Below are 14,055 nucleotides of genomic sequence, written 5' to 3'. Positions count from 1 at the left end.
GTTCGACTAAATTCGTATATTGATATGTGACTTGTTGGTATTGTTGGTTGAGGTCCCGAGGGCCTCGGGTGTATTTCAGGTGGCTAATGGATTGATTTTGGTGTTGCGAAGATAGCTGGTTTCTGCTGGTTTTTGGAACTTCTGGTGTTTTCCGCACCTGCGGAAAGAGAGCCGCAGGTACGAGGTCGTAGGCGCGGAGGGAAGGTGCACAGATGCGGGATTTTGGTAGCTGAGACTGAAGGGCAGGTGCGCAGGCTTGGCCGTACCTGCGAGCCCGCACCTGCGAGCCCTGGGGTGCAGGTGCGGAAGATGGAGACTTAAGTGAAATGCGCAGGTGCGGCGCCTTGACCGCAGGTGCGGTCACGCAGGCACGAGAAATAGATCGCAGGTGCAAAAAACCTGGGCAGAAGGTATATATTGCACACTTCACGAATTTTGGTTTATTCTTCACCATTTTTATTCGATTTTGGGGCTTTTGGGAGTGATTTGAAGAGGGATTCAAGGGGATTTTCATTGAGGTAAGTTACTTGAGCCCTAATACGCATATTTATGGTAATTTTTCTTTGTTTAATCATGTAATTAATGGAGATTTGGGATGAAAATGAGGGGTTAAGGCTTGAAAAATTGGAGAGCGTGATTTGAGGATTTGAGGGACCAAATGATGTCGGATTTTGATGAAATTGGTATGGGTAGACTCGTGAGTGAATGAGCTTTCTAGTTTTGTAACTTTTGTTGGATTCTGAGATGTGAGCTCAAGGGCCGGATTTGAGCCAATTTCGGGATTTGCATATATTTTGGTAGTTTTTCTTGTGGAATTCATTCCTTTAGCATATGTTGATGTTATTATTCTAGTTGTGAATAGATTCGGAGCGATTGGAGGCCGAATCGAGGGGAAGGAGCATCAGAGTAGATGTTTGACCGGTTTGAGGTAAGTAATGATTGTAAATCTAGTCCTGAGGGTATGAAACCCCGAATTTCGCATGGTTTTACTACTTTAAGGTAACGCACATGCTAGGTGACGGGTGTGTGGACGAGCACCGTTGGGGATTGTGACTTGGTCCATCCCATAGCTACTATAAAGTTGCGTATTTGACTGGAACTATATGATACTTATGTGTCTTAGAAAGAATTTCTATAAATTGGGTTGAACGCCATATTTAGGCCTTGTGCCAGAGCTGTTTGGACCCTTAGGGGCCTTCTTTTATTATCCTCTCACCGTTTTGATTAAAAATCTATACTCAGTCATGTTATGCTTTACTGATTTCATAACTCAGTCTTTATTACCCATTTTGATGCATATAAAATGTTATTTTGGGTTGAGCACCATGTTCTTTACTGATAGCACGAGTGGCTTGAGAGGTTTAGGACTGAGTGAGGTCGAGGGCCTGCTATGTGAGGATACTATTGGATCGGGCTACGCGCCACAGCAGGTTGTTACTGATTCATAATTATGTGAGGCCGAGGGCCTGATTGATTTATGCCACGAGGTGGCTTGTTATAGCGCTTGGGCTGTAGGAGCCCCTCCGGAGTCTGCACACCTCCATTGAGCGCAAGTACCCTTTATGAGTGATATGATGTTTTGCCCGATGGGCTGTTCTTGATTCATGTTGTGCCCGAGGGGCTATTTACCAGTGATTGTGAGGTATGCCCGAGGGGCTGTATATGAGTGACTGTGAGGTTTGCCCGAGGGGCTATTTATGATTCATGTTTGCCCGAGGGGCTGTTCCCGAGTGATGTTTTGCTCGAGGGGCTGTTTATATTTTCATCATTTTTGCTCACTGTTGCACTGAGCCTCTGTTTTTAAACTATTGAAAGATGTTTTAAATGGTTTAACTGAAACTGGATTTAAATGAGCTGAGTTGATTCAAAACCCTGATTTTAAAAGTGTGTTGTATTCTACTCTGATTTCATAATATGAACTGCATATGTTTTATTGCTCGTCACTACTGCTCAGTCTTTATTTACTTTTATTACTTACTGAGTTGGCGTACTCACATTACTCCCTGCATCTTGTGTGTAGATCCAAGGATTGCTGGACGTGCTAGCAAGTGTTGACTTCATCTGTCGCGGATCTGTGGAGTTAGCAAGGTAGCTGCATAGCGATCGCAGCCCTGCTCATCTCCTTCCTATCTTCCTATAGATATTATTAGTTATTTTCCAGACTGTATGTGTCTTAGTATTATCCGACAGTCTATCATGACCCAAACCGATGGGCCGCGATGGGTGCCCGAGTCTTACTTGTCAAACACCCCTAAGCATGCGTCTAAGATATAAACCTGAATAACATCTGCTGAATTACGAGAATAATATACAAGAAGGAAACCTGCCCAAAAAGGCATCCATACATATATGTGCAACATACGTAGGGCGAGCCGACAAGGCTGCTATAGACAACTATATACCTCAAAACTAGAAGCCGACAAGCCCAAATACTATCTAACTAGACATACTGTCTACAGACCTCTAATAGAAATAAAATTCTATAAAGACGGGACTAAGCCACATCATACCCATATATATATATACAAACATATCATACCAATATCAAAAGCAGCTCCGGATCAAGTGGAGCGCGCCAACTCTCGCTGATCAGGGATCCAAAGAAAGGGGACCGTCACCTTGCCTACCTGCGGGCATAAAATGTAGGCCCCATGAAATAGGGCGTCAGTACGAATAATGTACTAAGTATGTAAGGCATAAAAATTAGTACATAATAGACATAGATAAAATATGAAATAAAGAAATCCATCTGTAAATCTGAATAACTTTATAAATCCTGAAACATTTATAATGACATGTACGTGCATATAAATGTTGTGTCATGCATAGGTATAGATGTACATAATATCATCAAGCCTCTGAGGGCGTCCCATCATATCGTCTCGGCCACTATGGGGAACATCATTAGCATATACTAGCTGATCAGGTGGTGGTGCGTATATAACACCGTAACCTTTTCCCATATCCCATATACATATATTTACATATATACGCGTATATAACGCCATCTGGTCATGGGTCAATGCACATGTATAAATGGGTGAAATGCATGAAAAATACGTAATAATCTCAATATTCCTTCCGGATAAACTTTTTCAACTGCGTATTATTCTGAGACCTATGAGTAGAAGATAATAATAATTCATATGGGGAATCAAGAATATAAACACCCCTAGTATTTCTATGAATAGAGTAATTTATGGAAACTGTGCGTTTGCTCGTTTCTTCTGTATAATTTGGACTATGCCAAAAGAAATAAGGGATGGCCTTAACATACCCGGAGTAGGGAAAACTCCGTATAATATTCTTGGCGAAGATTGCGCCGTCTCTTTTAGAAGCGCAAAATTCGGATGGAATTAAGCTTATGTTTTTTTGAAGTATTGAACGAAATGAAGCCAAGAAATGGAGAAATTAGCTTTCGTTGAAAGCTTGAAGATGGTTACTGTTTTCATGGAATCTAACGTTTCTTTTGATTCCAAAATGACAATATCTTTTGTCTTTGTAAAGTTTCTTAAGTTCTGATAGTAAGATGTTATATTAATCATAATAATGTATCCCTTCCTTTGCCACCAATTGCAACCTAGTCTTGGATTTAGCAAGAGTCATAGCTTCACTTTGTGGCCTTCTACCACGTTTTTTGAAGGGGTGTAGTTTATAAATTTTTATCCACTTATTAGTTAACTGGGTAATGTCCAGTTATCGGGTAATTAACTAATTACCCATATAATTTAAAAATTACCACAAATTACTTAAAATTCTACTTATTTTTAATATACTTTATACATTATTCTACCGTGGTCATATGGTACCTTGCATGGTACTAGTTCATAATTATTGGGTATTATCGCGCGACCCGTATTTTAACCCAAATTGGCTACTTTCAACAAAAATCATTTTTAATTCGTGCATCCTTTATCTTTTATGACACTTATTTATCGCTTGTTATAAATAGCGTAAATACATTAACCTCAAGATAATCTCATCCCTGAGACTATATCGATTAACTGAAGACAAAACTTTTAACGTACGAAAATGCGAGATGTAACATCCCTGCCCCTTTTGAAACATTCGTCCTCGAATGTTTTAACACTCCGGGATCTATATAACCTTGGCAGAGTCGCCTTTATAACAACACTACTATCAACTATTTCTATAGAAACTTAATAATTTAATGCCACATAGGATCATAATCATTAATAACGACAATGGCCTCACACGAACAATGATAATAACTAACACAAGAATCTATACACGTACCTTAAGGTTATAACGTCTCAGTAGGACCCTTCTCTGGAGGAGGAAATAACTAGGGATATCTAGACTTCATGTATTTCTCGGCCTCCCAAGTCATTTCTTCCACATTGTTGTTTGTCCAAAGTACTTTCACTGAGGCTACCTACTTATTCCGTAGCTTGTGGATTTGTCGGTCTAGGAGGGCAACTAGAATTTCCTCGTATGACAAGTCCTCTGTAATCTGTACATCATCCGTGAGCAGCACTCGAGTAGGATTGCCAATGCACTTCCGTAACATAGATACGTGAAAAATCGAATGGACAAACTCTAATTCCGAGGGCAATTCTAACTCATAAGCTACTTGTCCCACTCTCCGAATGATCATATAAGGCCTAATATACCGTGGGCTAAGTTTGCCTTTCTTGTAAAACCTCATCACACCCTTCATAAGTGACACCTTTAAAAATACCCATTCATTAACCCTGAACTCTAAATTTTGTCGCTGCACGTCAGAATATGACTTCTGACGACTCTGAGCTGTCAAGAGTCGATCTCGGAAAAGCTTCACTTTTTCTATGGCTTGCTAAACCAGGTCTGGCCCATGTAACCCAGATTCTCCAACATCAAACCACCTTATAGGTGACCTGCACCTGTGCCCATACAAAGCCTCGTACGGAGCCATCTGGATACTGGAGTGGTAACTGTTATTATATGCAAACTGAATAAGCGGCAGATGATCATCCCATCCACATTTGAAGTCTATCACACAAGCTCGTAACATATCCTCAAGTTTCTGAATAGTACGCTCAGCTTGTCCGTCTGTCTGGGTTCCTCTATGAGGTTCATCCTTAGAAAGGATTGGGGACTCAAGTTAGCTGGAACTCAAGGATTGGGGATGAACCTCCAGAAGTTAGTTGTACCTTGAGTTCCTCTATCTGAGATAATAGATACAGGGACACCATGTAGTCGTACTATCTCCTTAATATAAAGCCTTGCATAATTCTCTGAGGAATATGTAGCTCTGACGGGCAGAAAATGCGCTGACTTTATAAGCCTATCAACAATCACCCATATCGATTCAAACTTACGTTGGGTACGAGGTAAGCCCACAATGAAATCCATATTGATTACTTCCTATTTCAAAGTTAGGATTTCCATAGACTGTAGTAACCCACCGGGTTTCTGATGCTTAATCTTAACCTGTTGACAGTTAGGACACTGAGCGACAAACTTCACTATATCCTTTTTCATTCCGTCACACCAATACACTTCCTTGATATCATGATACATTTTTGTTTCTCCTAGATGGATAGAATAAGAAGAATAGTGAGTTTCTCCCATAACCTGCCGACACAACCCTACAATATTAGGCACACATAATCGCCCTCCACATCGAAGGACCCCATCTTCTGCAATTTCAAATGGTGTCTTCTCCTTCTATAATGAACTAACACAGGATCCTCGTACTTGCATTCCTTTACTTCAGTTACTAAAGAGGATGTTGTCGTATCTTGAATAATAATTCCAATATCACCTAAGTCTAGTTACTGAACTCCAAGACTAGCTAGCTGATGAACCTTATGGGTTATTCCCCTCTTTTCTGGCTATAAATATGACAGGCTACCCATAGATCTATGGCTGAGGGTGTCAGTTACTACGTTCGCCTTCCCCGGATGGTATAAAATATCAACATCATAGTCTTTAACTAGCTCCAACCATATCCTTTGACGTAGATTCAAATCCTTTTGCTTGAAGATGTACTGGAGGCTCTTATGATTCGTATAGATATCAATATGAATGACATACAAGTAGTGCCTCCACATTTTTAGTGCATGAATCATCGCGGATAACTCTAAATCTTGGGTCGGGTGGTTCTTCTCGTGCTTTCTTAGTTATCTAGAAGCATAAGACACAACCTTACCATGCTGCATCAGCACACAATCCAACCCAACGCCTGAATCGTCACTATAGATAATGTAACCATCGGTCCCTTCTGGAAGCGTTAGAACCCGTGCTGACGTTAATTTGTCCTTTAATGCCTGGAAACTCCGTTCACAAGTATCAGTCCATTGAAATTTTGCTCCCTTATGAGTCAAATCGGTCAAAGGTGCTTAAAGGGAAAAAAATACATCTACAAATCTCCTGTAATAACCTGCCAAACTGAGAAAACTACGAACCTCCGTCGGTGTTGTGGGTCTAGGCCAAGTCTTCATTGCCTCAATCTTTTGTGTATCCACCCGGATGCCTTCACCCAAAATGATATACTCAAGGAAAGCTACAGAGTTTAACCAGAATTCACATTTAGAGAATTTTGCATAAAACTTCCCTTTTATAGAGTTTTGAGCACAGTACGCAAATGATCTGTATGTTCGGCCTCTGAACGAGAATATACCAATATATTGTCGATAAATACAATTACGAAAACATCTATAAAGGGCCTGAATACATGGTTCATAAAATCCATGAATACTGTTGGGGCATTGTCCAAACCGAACGACATAAAACGAAACTCAAAGTGCCCGTATCTGGTTCTAAATGCTGTCTTCGGAATATCTTCCTCCTTAATCTTTACCTGATGGTACCCGAACCTCAAGTATATTTTTGAAAATCACTTGGCACCTTGCAATTGATCAAATAAATCGTCAATCCTTGGGAGCGGGTACTTATACTTGATCGTCACCTTATTCAACTGTCTATAATCAATACACATCCGTAAGAAACCATCTTTCTTCCTCACAAATAACACAGGTTCAAGCAAGTCCTTTAGTTGGTCTTTCAACTCCTTCAGCTCTGTGGGGGCCATTCTATAGGGAGGAATAGATATTGGATGTGTATCCGATAGGAGGTCAATAGCAAACTTAATTTCTCGCTCTAGGGGAAGGTTCAGAAGTTCAACGGGAAACTCATTAACTACTAGGATGGACTGAATGGTTTGTGACTCTACTTCCATATCCTGAACCCTAACTAAGTGATAAATACAACCCTTACTGATCATCTTCCTTGCCTTGAGATAGGAAATAAATCTTCCTCTCGGCGATGTTGTATTACCTTTCCACTCCAAAGCAAGCTCCCCTAGAAATTAAAATCGGACTATTTTTTATCTACAATCAACGTTGGCATGACAAAAAGCCAGCTAATCCATACCCATATAACATCAAACGCTACCATATCTGACTCAATTAGGTCCGCTACGGTAGATCGATTATGAACTACTATTATACAATCCCTATATACTTATTTAGCTATCATTGAGTCCCCAACATATGTAGACACCTCAAAAGGTTTAACCAATTCAGGTGTTATTCCAAACTTACTAGCAACCAACGGAGTAACGTATAACATCATATGAGGAGACTGGAAATATACATGTAACAACATCAGGCGATGACTCCTGGTCCTGTCATCCTGCTAACACATAAATACGGTTCTGAGGACTGCTTGAGCTAGATGCTCCACCTCTGCCTCTACCATGACTCATTGATGCTTGTAGACCTTGCCCAGGGGGCGTACTGATGATGGCAAACTAGCTACAGATCCCGTTGGCTGAGCTACGCTTACATCACCTCTCATCAGACAATCCCTCATAACGTAGCTGGGATAACCACAAGTATAAAAAACACATAATACCATACATAATTACCTGGTATGTTGCTTACCACATTGAGCACATCGTGTCAAGGGCGGCCTCATCTGACTTGACTCACCCCTATACTTAGAACCTGAGGCCCTGAAATTTTGACCATACCTTGAATATGTGGAACGATCAAATCTCTTACTGCTAAACTGAGGGGGTGCTCTAGCTGATGGCTGGGTTGGACACCTCGGGTACTGCTACCTCTGACCACCTCGAAACTCACTAGAAGGACACGAAGATCTCGCTCTCTTATTCTGGGCCCTATCATGCTCAAGATCGGCCCTCTGTTTCTGTTTACGCTCCTCTACACCCTGAGCATATGCCTGAATACAAGAAATATCCGTGTCTGGATAAAGTGAGACCGACATAAAATCGTTAAGCAAGTGAGGCTCTAATCCCATCACGAACCGGTGCACCCGATCCTCTATGACGACTTTGCCAGTCGTCTCATGCGTTACCCCTCAGTTTCCCCCATTTCTGCTTTTTTATGCTTCGTTATCTATGTTTTGTGGTATCGGGTTGGTCATATTGAGTCCGGAAGGAGTTTGGTGAAGTTTGAGACACTTAGTCTCCTTTAAGAAGGTTTAAGTTGGAAAAGTCAATCGGATATTGACTTATGTGTTAGAGGGCTTGGATGTGAGTTCTGATGGTTTGGTTAGCTTTGGTAAGTGATTTATGACTTAAGAGTGTGATCGTAATGGGTTTTGAATGTCTGGAGTAGAATTAGGCTTGAATTGACGAAGTTGATATTTTGACAATTTCCGGTTGGTATGTGAGATTTTGATCTGGGGGTCAGAATGGAATTTCGAGAGTTGCAGTAGCTTCGTTATATCATTTGGGATGTGTGTGAAAAATTTCAAGTCATTCGGATGTGGTTTGGTTGGATTTTTGATCGAAAGCGTATTTCGGAAGTTTTTAGAAAACTTAGGCTTGAATTCGATGTGAATTGGTGGATTTGATGTTGTTTGAGGTGTTTAGATGATTAGAAAAAGTTTTAATAAGGTTTTAATATGTGTTGGTGCTTTTAGTTGAGGTCCCGGGGGCCTCGGGTGAGTTTCGGGTGGTCAATCGAACCATTTTGAAGTTTGAGAAGTTGCAGATTTTGAGTTCAGCTGTTGCAGAGATTTTAGCCTTCGCGATCGCGTAGGTTGTATCGCGATCTCATAGAAGGAATTGAGGAAGGCCAAATTTAAGCCTTCGCATTCGCGTGAGAGGCTTTGCGATCACGGAAGGCTGGGGTTCAGTGCATCGCGTTCGTGAGAGGACACTCGCGATCGCATAGAGTGATTTGGTCTGAGGGGCCCATGGCCTTTTGTTCTTCGCGTTCACGTAGGTATGGGAAGCGAAATCATCGCGTTCGCAGGGTCTTGTTCATGTTCGCGTAGTGTATTTTTGAGGTCTTGAAGATTTGTTCTTCGCGATCACGATGAAGGAAAGGGCAGAACTGGGCAGAATGTTTTAAGTCATTTCATCCGCAATTTTGGGGCTCATTTCCCCCATTGTTGATCATTTTGAGAGCTTTTTGAAGAAAATTAAAGAGGGATTCAAGGATAAACGTTTGGAGGTAAGAATTGCGGACCTAAAACTCGATTCTATTATGAAATCCACCTAGGAATTCATGGAAACTTAAGCTAAAAATGGAAGAACTAGGGCTTGAGATTTTAAATCTTTATTGGGGATTTGGAGGACCATTTAGGGTCGGATTTGAGAACTTTTGATATGTATGAACTCGTGGGAGGAAAAGGAACCCATTGATGTGAAAATTTCTGAGTTTCGAGAAGTGGGCCCGGGGCTCGGGTTTTGCTAATTTCGGGATTTTTGATATTTTTCGATTGTTTTTGCATGGGCTTTATTCCCTTAGAATATTGTGACGTATTCATTCTCATTTTGGATAGATTCGGCGCGCGTGGAGGCCGATTCGAGGGGCAAAAACTGTCGCGAGCTAGAGTTTTAGCCGGTTCGAGGTGAGTAATGATTGTAAATGATGTTCTGAGGGTTTGAAACCCCGGATTGCACATCGTAGTGTTATATTAAGGTGAGACACGCACTTCATGATGTGTGTGGGGTTGTTTACTATTGGGGATTGTGACTTGTTCCGTCCCGATTACTAATTTTACCGCGTATTTGACGGAAACTTATTTGTTATCATCATGATTCGGGCTGATTTCCATATTTGGGATTCGTGCCAACTGTTTGAACCCTTCGGGGATTTTTATCACTATTTCCTCAATGTTTTGACTTATTACTTGAACTCAGTCATGTTGTTTTACACTATTTTACTATTCAGCCATTCTTACTCAGTTTTGAGAGTTAAATGATATTTTAAATGATGTTTTGGGCTAAGAACTATTGTTTTACTAATGCCCGAGGGGCTTGTGATGATTTTTGAACTGAGTACAGCCAAGGGCCAGTTGTGAGGATACATTGATACTGATATGAGGTTGAGGGCCTGAGATAGATGTATACTCCACGAGGTGGCTTGATTAATATGAGATAGATGGTCTAGATTTGATGCCACAAGATGGCTTGATATTGTGTTTGGGCCATAAGGGACCCTTCCGGGAGTCTGTATACCCCTAGTGAGCACGGGTACCCATTATGATGTGATATTGAGCCCGAGGGGCTGGCACGGTTCTGAGATTTAGCCTGAGGGGCTGGTATTGTTCCAAGATTGAGCCCAAAGGGCTGGTACTGTTCTGAGTTGTTTCCCGAGGGGCGAATTTGTTGATACTGTGCCAGAGGGGCAAATCTCTATTTTTTATTTACTTGTTAAAAATACTTGTTTTACTTGTTGAAAGAGGGATTTTACTGGATATTTCACTGATTTACTGTTTTAAGTGATTTTACTGCTTCGGTATAGAATGCTTTGTGCTTTTACGTGTTTTCTTACTTTCAGCCATTATTTATATTTATTACTTACTAGATTGGAGTACTCACATTACCCCCTACACCAGGTGTGCAGATTCAGGCATAGCAGGTTCTGCTTCCGAGGGCTGATTCATTCAAGCTTCAGGCGGATCTTGGAGTCTTTAGGTAGCTGCTGGTGTTCGCAGCCTGGAGCTCCTCACTATCTACTTCTTATATGTTCTATATCAGTATCTGAGACTCTGTAGTTACATGTGAGGATTTAGTATCTTAGACGCTGGTGACTTGTGACACCCTGGTTAGGACTGTGTCGGGATGGTTTTCCACTTTGTTATCGTTATTTCCGCTAAATATTGCTATTTAATCATGCTTTAGACTATCTCTATGTTAATTAACTATTTAAAAGGTTGGAATGTGTTAGACTGGCAGGCTTTGTCTTCACGAGAGGCGCCATCGCAATCGGGTTTGGGGTTAGGGTCGTGACAAGTTGGTATCAGAGCCTAGGTTACATAGGTCTCACGAGTCATGAGCAGGTTTACAAGAGTCTCGTGAATCGGTATGGAGACGTCTGTATTTATCCTCGTGAGGCTGCAGAACCTTTTAGGAAAAACTTCATATTCTTGAAATTCTTGTCGTACGAACTTGTTGATCCGAGTACCAAACTTTTGCTATTTTATTCTATCACGGATGGTGAGGACACGAGCTACCGGACGAGGTGGACGACCACCAATGCCACCCGCTGATACCACTAGAGGCCGAGGACGCATTCCTGGTCATGGGAGAGGCAGAGCAGCGAGGGAAACACCTGTTGATCCACCAGCTGCCCCAGCTCATGACCAGGCTCCAGCAACACCAATTCAGGCACCAGCTGTGCCCATCGTGACCCCGGGTCTACAGGAGGCCTTGGCACAGATCTTGTCAGTTTGCACTAGCCTAGCTCAGGCAGTTTTAGCCACCATAGCAGCAGCTACTTCACAGGCCGGGGGAAGAAATCAGACCCCCGCTGCTCGCACACCTGAGCAGGTAGTGCATGGACTACAGACGCCGGGGGCACCTCCAGCCCAGCCGGTTGCACCAGCTCAGGAATTCATTGTACTAGTTATGTCGGATGATGAGCAGCATCATCTTGAGAGGTTTGACTCCAACCTCCGTCATTCAGTGGTGCTGAGGGTGAGGATGCCCAGGGTTTTCTAGATAAGTGCAAGCGGATGCTTCGTACAGTAGGGATTCTTGAGTATAGTGGCGTGGCATTTACCACCTTTCAGTTTTCTAGGGCTGCCTTCACTTGGTGGGAGGTGTATGAGAGGCGTAGGCCTGTTGGAGCAGTGCCCCTTACTTGGTAGCAGTTCTCCGCTCTCTTCTTGGAGAAGTATGTGTCGCAGTCCCGCAGAGAGGAGCTGCGTAGACAGTTTGAGTGGTTGTGACAGGGGGTTATTACTGTGTCACAGTATGAGTCGAGGTTTTCTAAGTTGGCTCGTCATGCCGTCTGGATGGTTCCGACAGATCGTGAGAGGATCAGGAGATTTGTTAATGGCCTTAATTATCATCTTCGTATTCTTATAACCAGAGAGAGTGATGGGTGCTACGTTCGAGGAGGTGGTTGATATCGCTCGTGAGATTGAGACGGTTTGCCTTCAAGAGCGAGAGGAGAGGGAGGCCAAGAGGCCTCGAGGATCGGGCAGTTATAGTAGTGCTCCTTCGAGGGGCCAGTTTCAGCATGGTAGAGGTTGTTCTTTCAGGCCTGCTTAGTCAGCCCATCCAGAGTATCGCGAGACATCTTTAGGTCGTGGTTATCATGGGTCTCAGTAGGGCCAGTCTTCACTCAACGCCCTCCCAGCTCAGAGTTCATCTAGTGCTCGGTCAGCTCAGGGTTCTTCTATGTCGAGTGCATCTGCTAGTCACTTCGGTGCGAGGGGTTCCCTTCAGTCCCCTTCTCTAGCACCTGGGAGTTGTTTTGAGTGTGGAGAGTTTGGGCATATGTGGAGGTAGTTTCCTCGTCATGTTGCTAGTTCATCCCAGCAGAGAGGTCAGCCCTCGACTTCTGCTCCAGTTGCTTCACCACTTGCCTAGACAGCTAGTGTTGGAGGTCAGGCAGCCAGGGGTCGCCCTAGAGAGGGAGGTCGATCAGGTGGTGGCCAGGCTCGTTTCTATGCTATTCCAGGCAGGCCAAATGCTATTGCTTCAGATGCTGTCATTACAAGTATTTTTTCAGTCTGCCACAGAGATGCCTCTACATTATTTGATCCCGGTTCCACCTTTTCTTATGTGTCCTCGTATTTTGCTCATTATTTGAGTACGCCCCGGGAGTTTCTTGCTTTACATGTTCATGTATCTACCCTGGTGGGCGATACTGTCGTTGTAGATCGTGTGTACCGAACATGTGTGGTGACTATTGGGGGTCTGGAGACCCGAGTGGACCTATTTCTATTGAGCATGGTGAATTTTTATGTCATTTTTGGCATGGATTGGTTATCTCCATGTCGTGCTATTCTAGACTGTCATGCTAAGACAAACACTTTGGCTATGCCAGGTGTACCGCGGATCAAGTGGCGTGGTGTGACTGATTATGTTCCTAGTAGAGAGATCTCTTTCTTGAAGGCCCAGCGTTTGGTTGGGAAGGGTTGCCTTTCATATCTAGCGTTTGTGAGGGATGGTTGAGCTGAGACTCCTAGTATTGATTCTGTCCCAATTGTGAGGGATTTCCCCGATGTGTTTCATGCAGACCTGTCGGGCATGCCACCGAATAGGGATATTGATTTTGGTATTGACCTGGTGCCGAGCACTCAGCCCATTTCTATCCCTCCATATCGTATGGCACCAGCGGAGTTGAAAGAATTGAAGGAACAGCTTCAGGAATTCCTAGATAAGGGGTTCATTCGACCTAGTGTGTCACCTTGGGGTGCACCGGTTCTGTTTGTGAAGAATAAGTATGGCACAATGAGAATGTGCATTGATTATAGGCAATTGAACAAGGTAACAATTAAGAACAAGTATCATTTGCCTCGCATTGATGATTTATTTGACTAGCTTCAGGGGGCGAGGGTGTTCTCCAAGATTGTTCTCTGTTCGGGCTATCATCAGTTGAAGATCAGGGATTCAGATATTCTTAAGACTATTCTCAGGACCCGATATGGTCATTATGAGTTCCTTGTTATGTCTTTTAGGCTGACCAATGCCCCAGCAATGTTCATGCATTTGATGAACATTGTGTTCCGGCCTTATCTTGATTCGTTTGTTATAGTCTTCATTGATGATATTCTGGTGTACTCTCATAGTCAGGAGGATCACGCGAAGCATTTGAGAGTTGTATTGCAGAGATTGAG

Source organism: Nicotiana sylvestris, chromosome 9, assembly GCF_000393655.2.
Source record: "Nicotiana sylvestris chromosome 9, ASM39365v2, whole genome shotgun sequence".
NCBI lineage: Eukaryota > Viridiplantae > Streptophyta > Magnoliopsida > Solanales > Solanaceae > Nicotiana > Nicotiana sylvestris.
The sequence above is the reverse complement of the archived record's forward strand: the minus strand, read 5'-3'. Positions refer to the sequence as shown.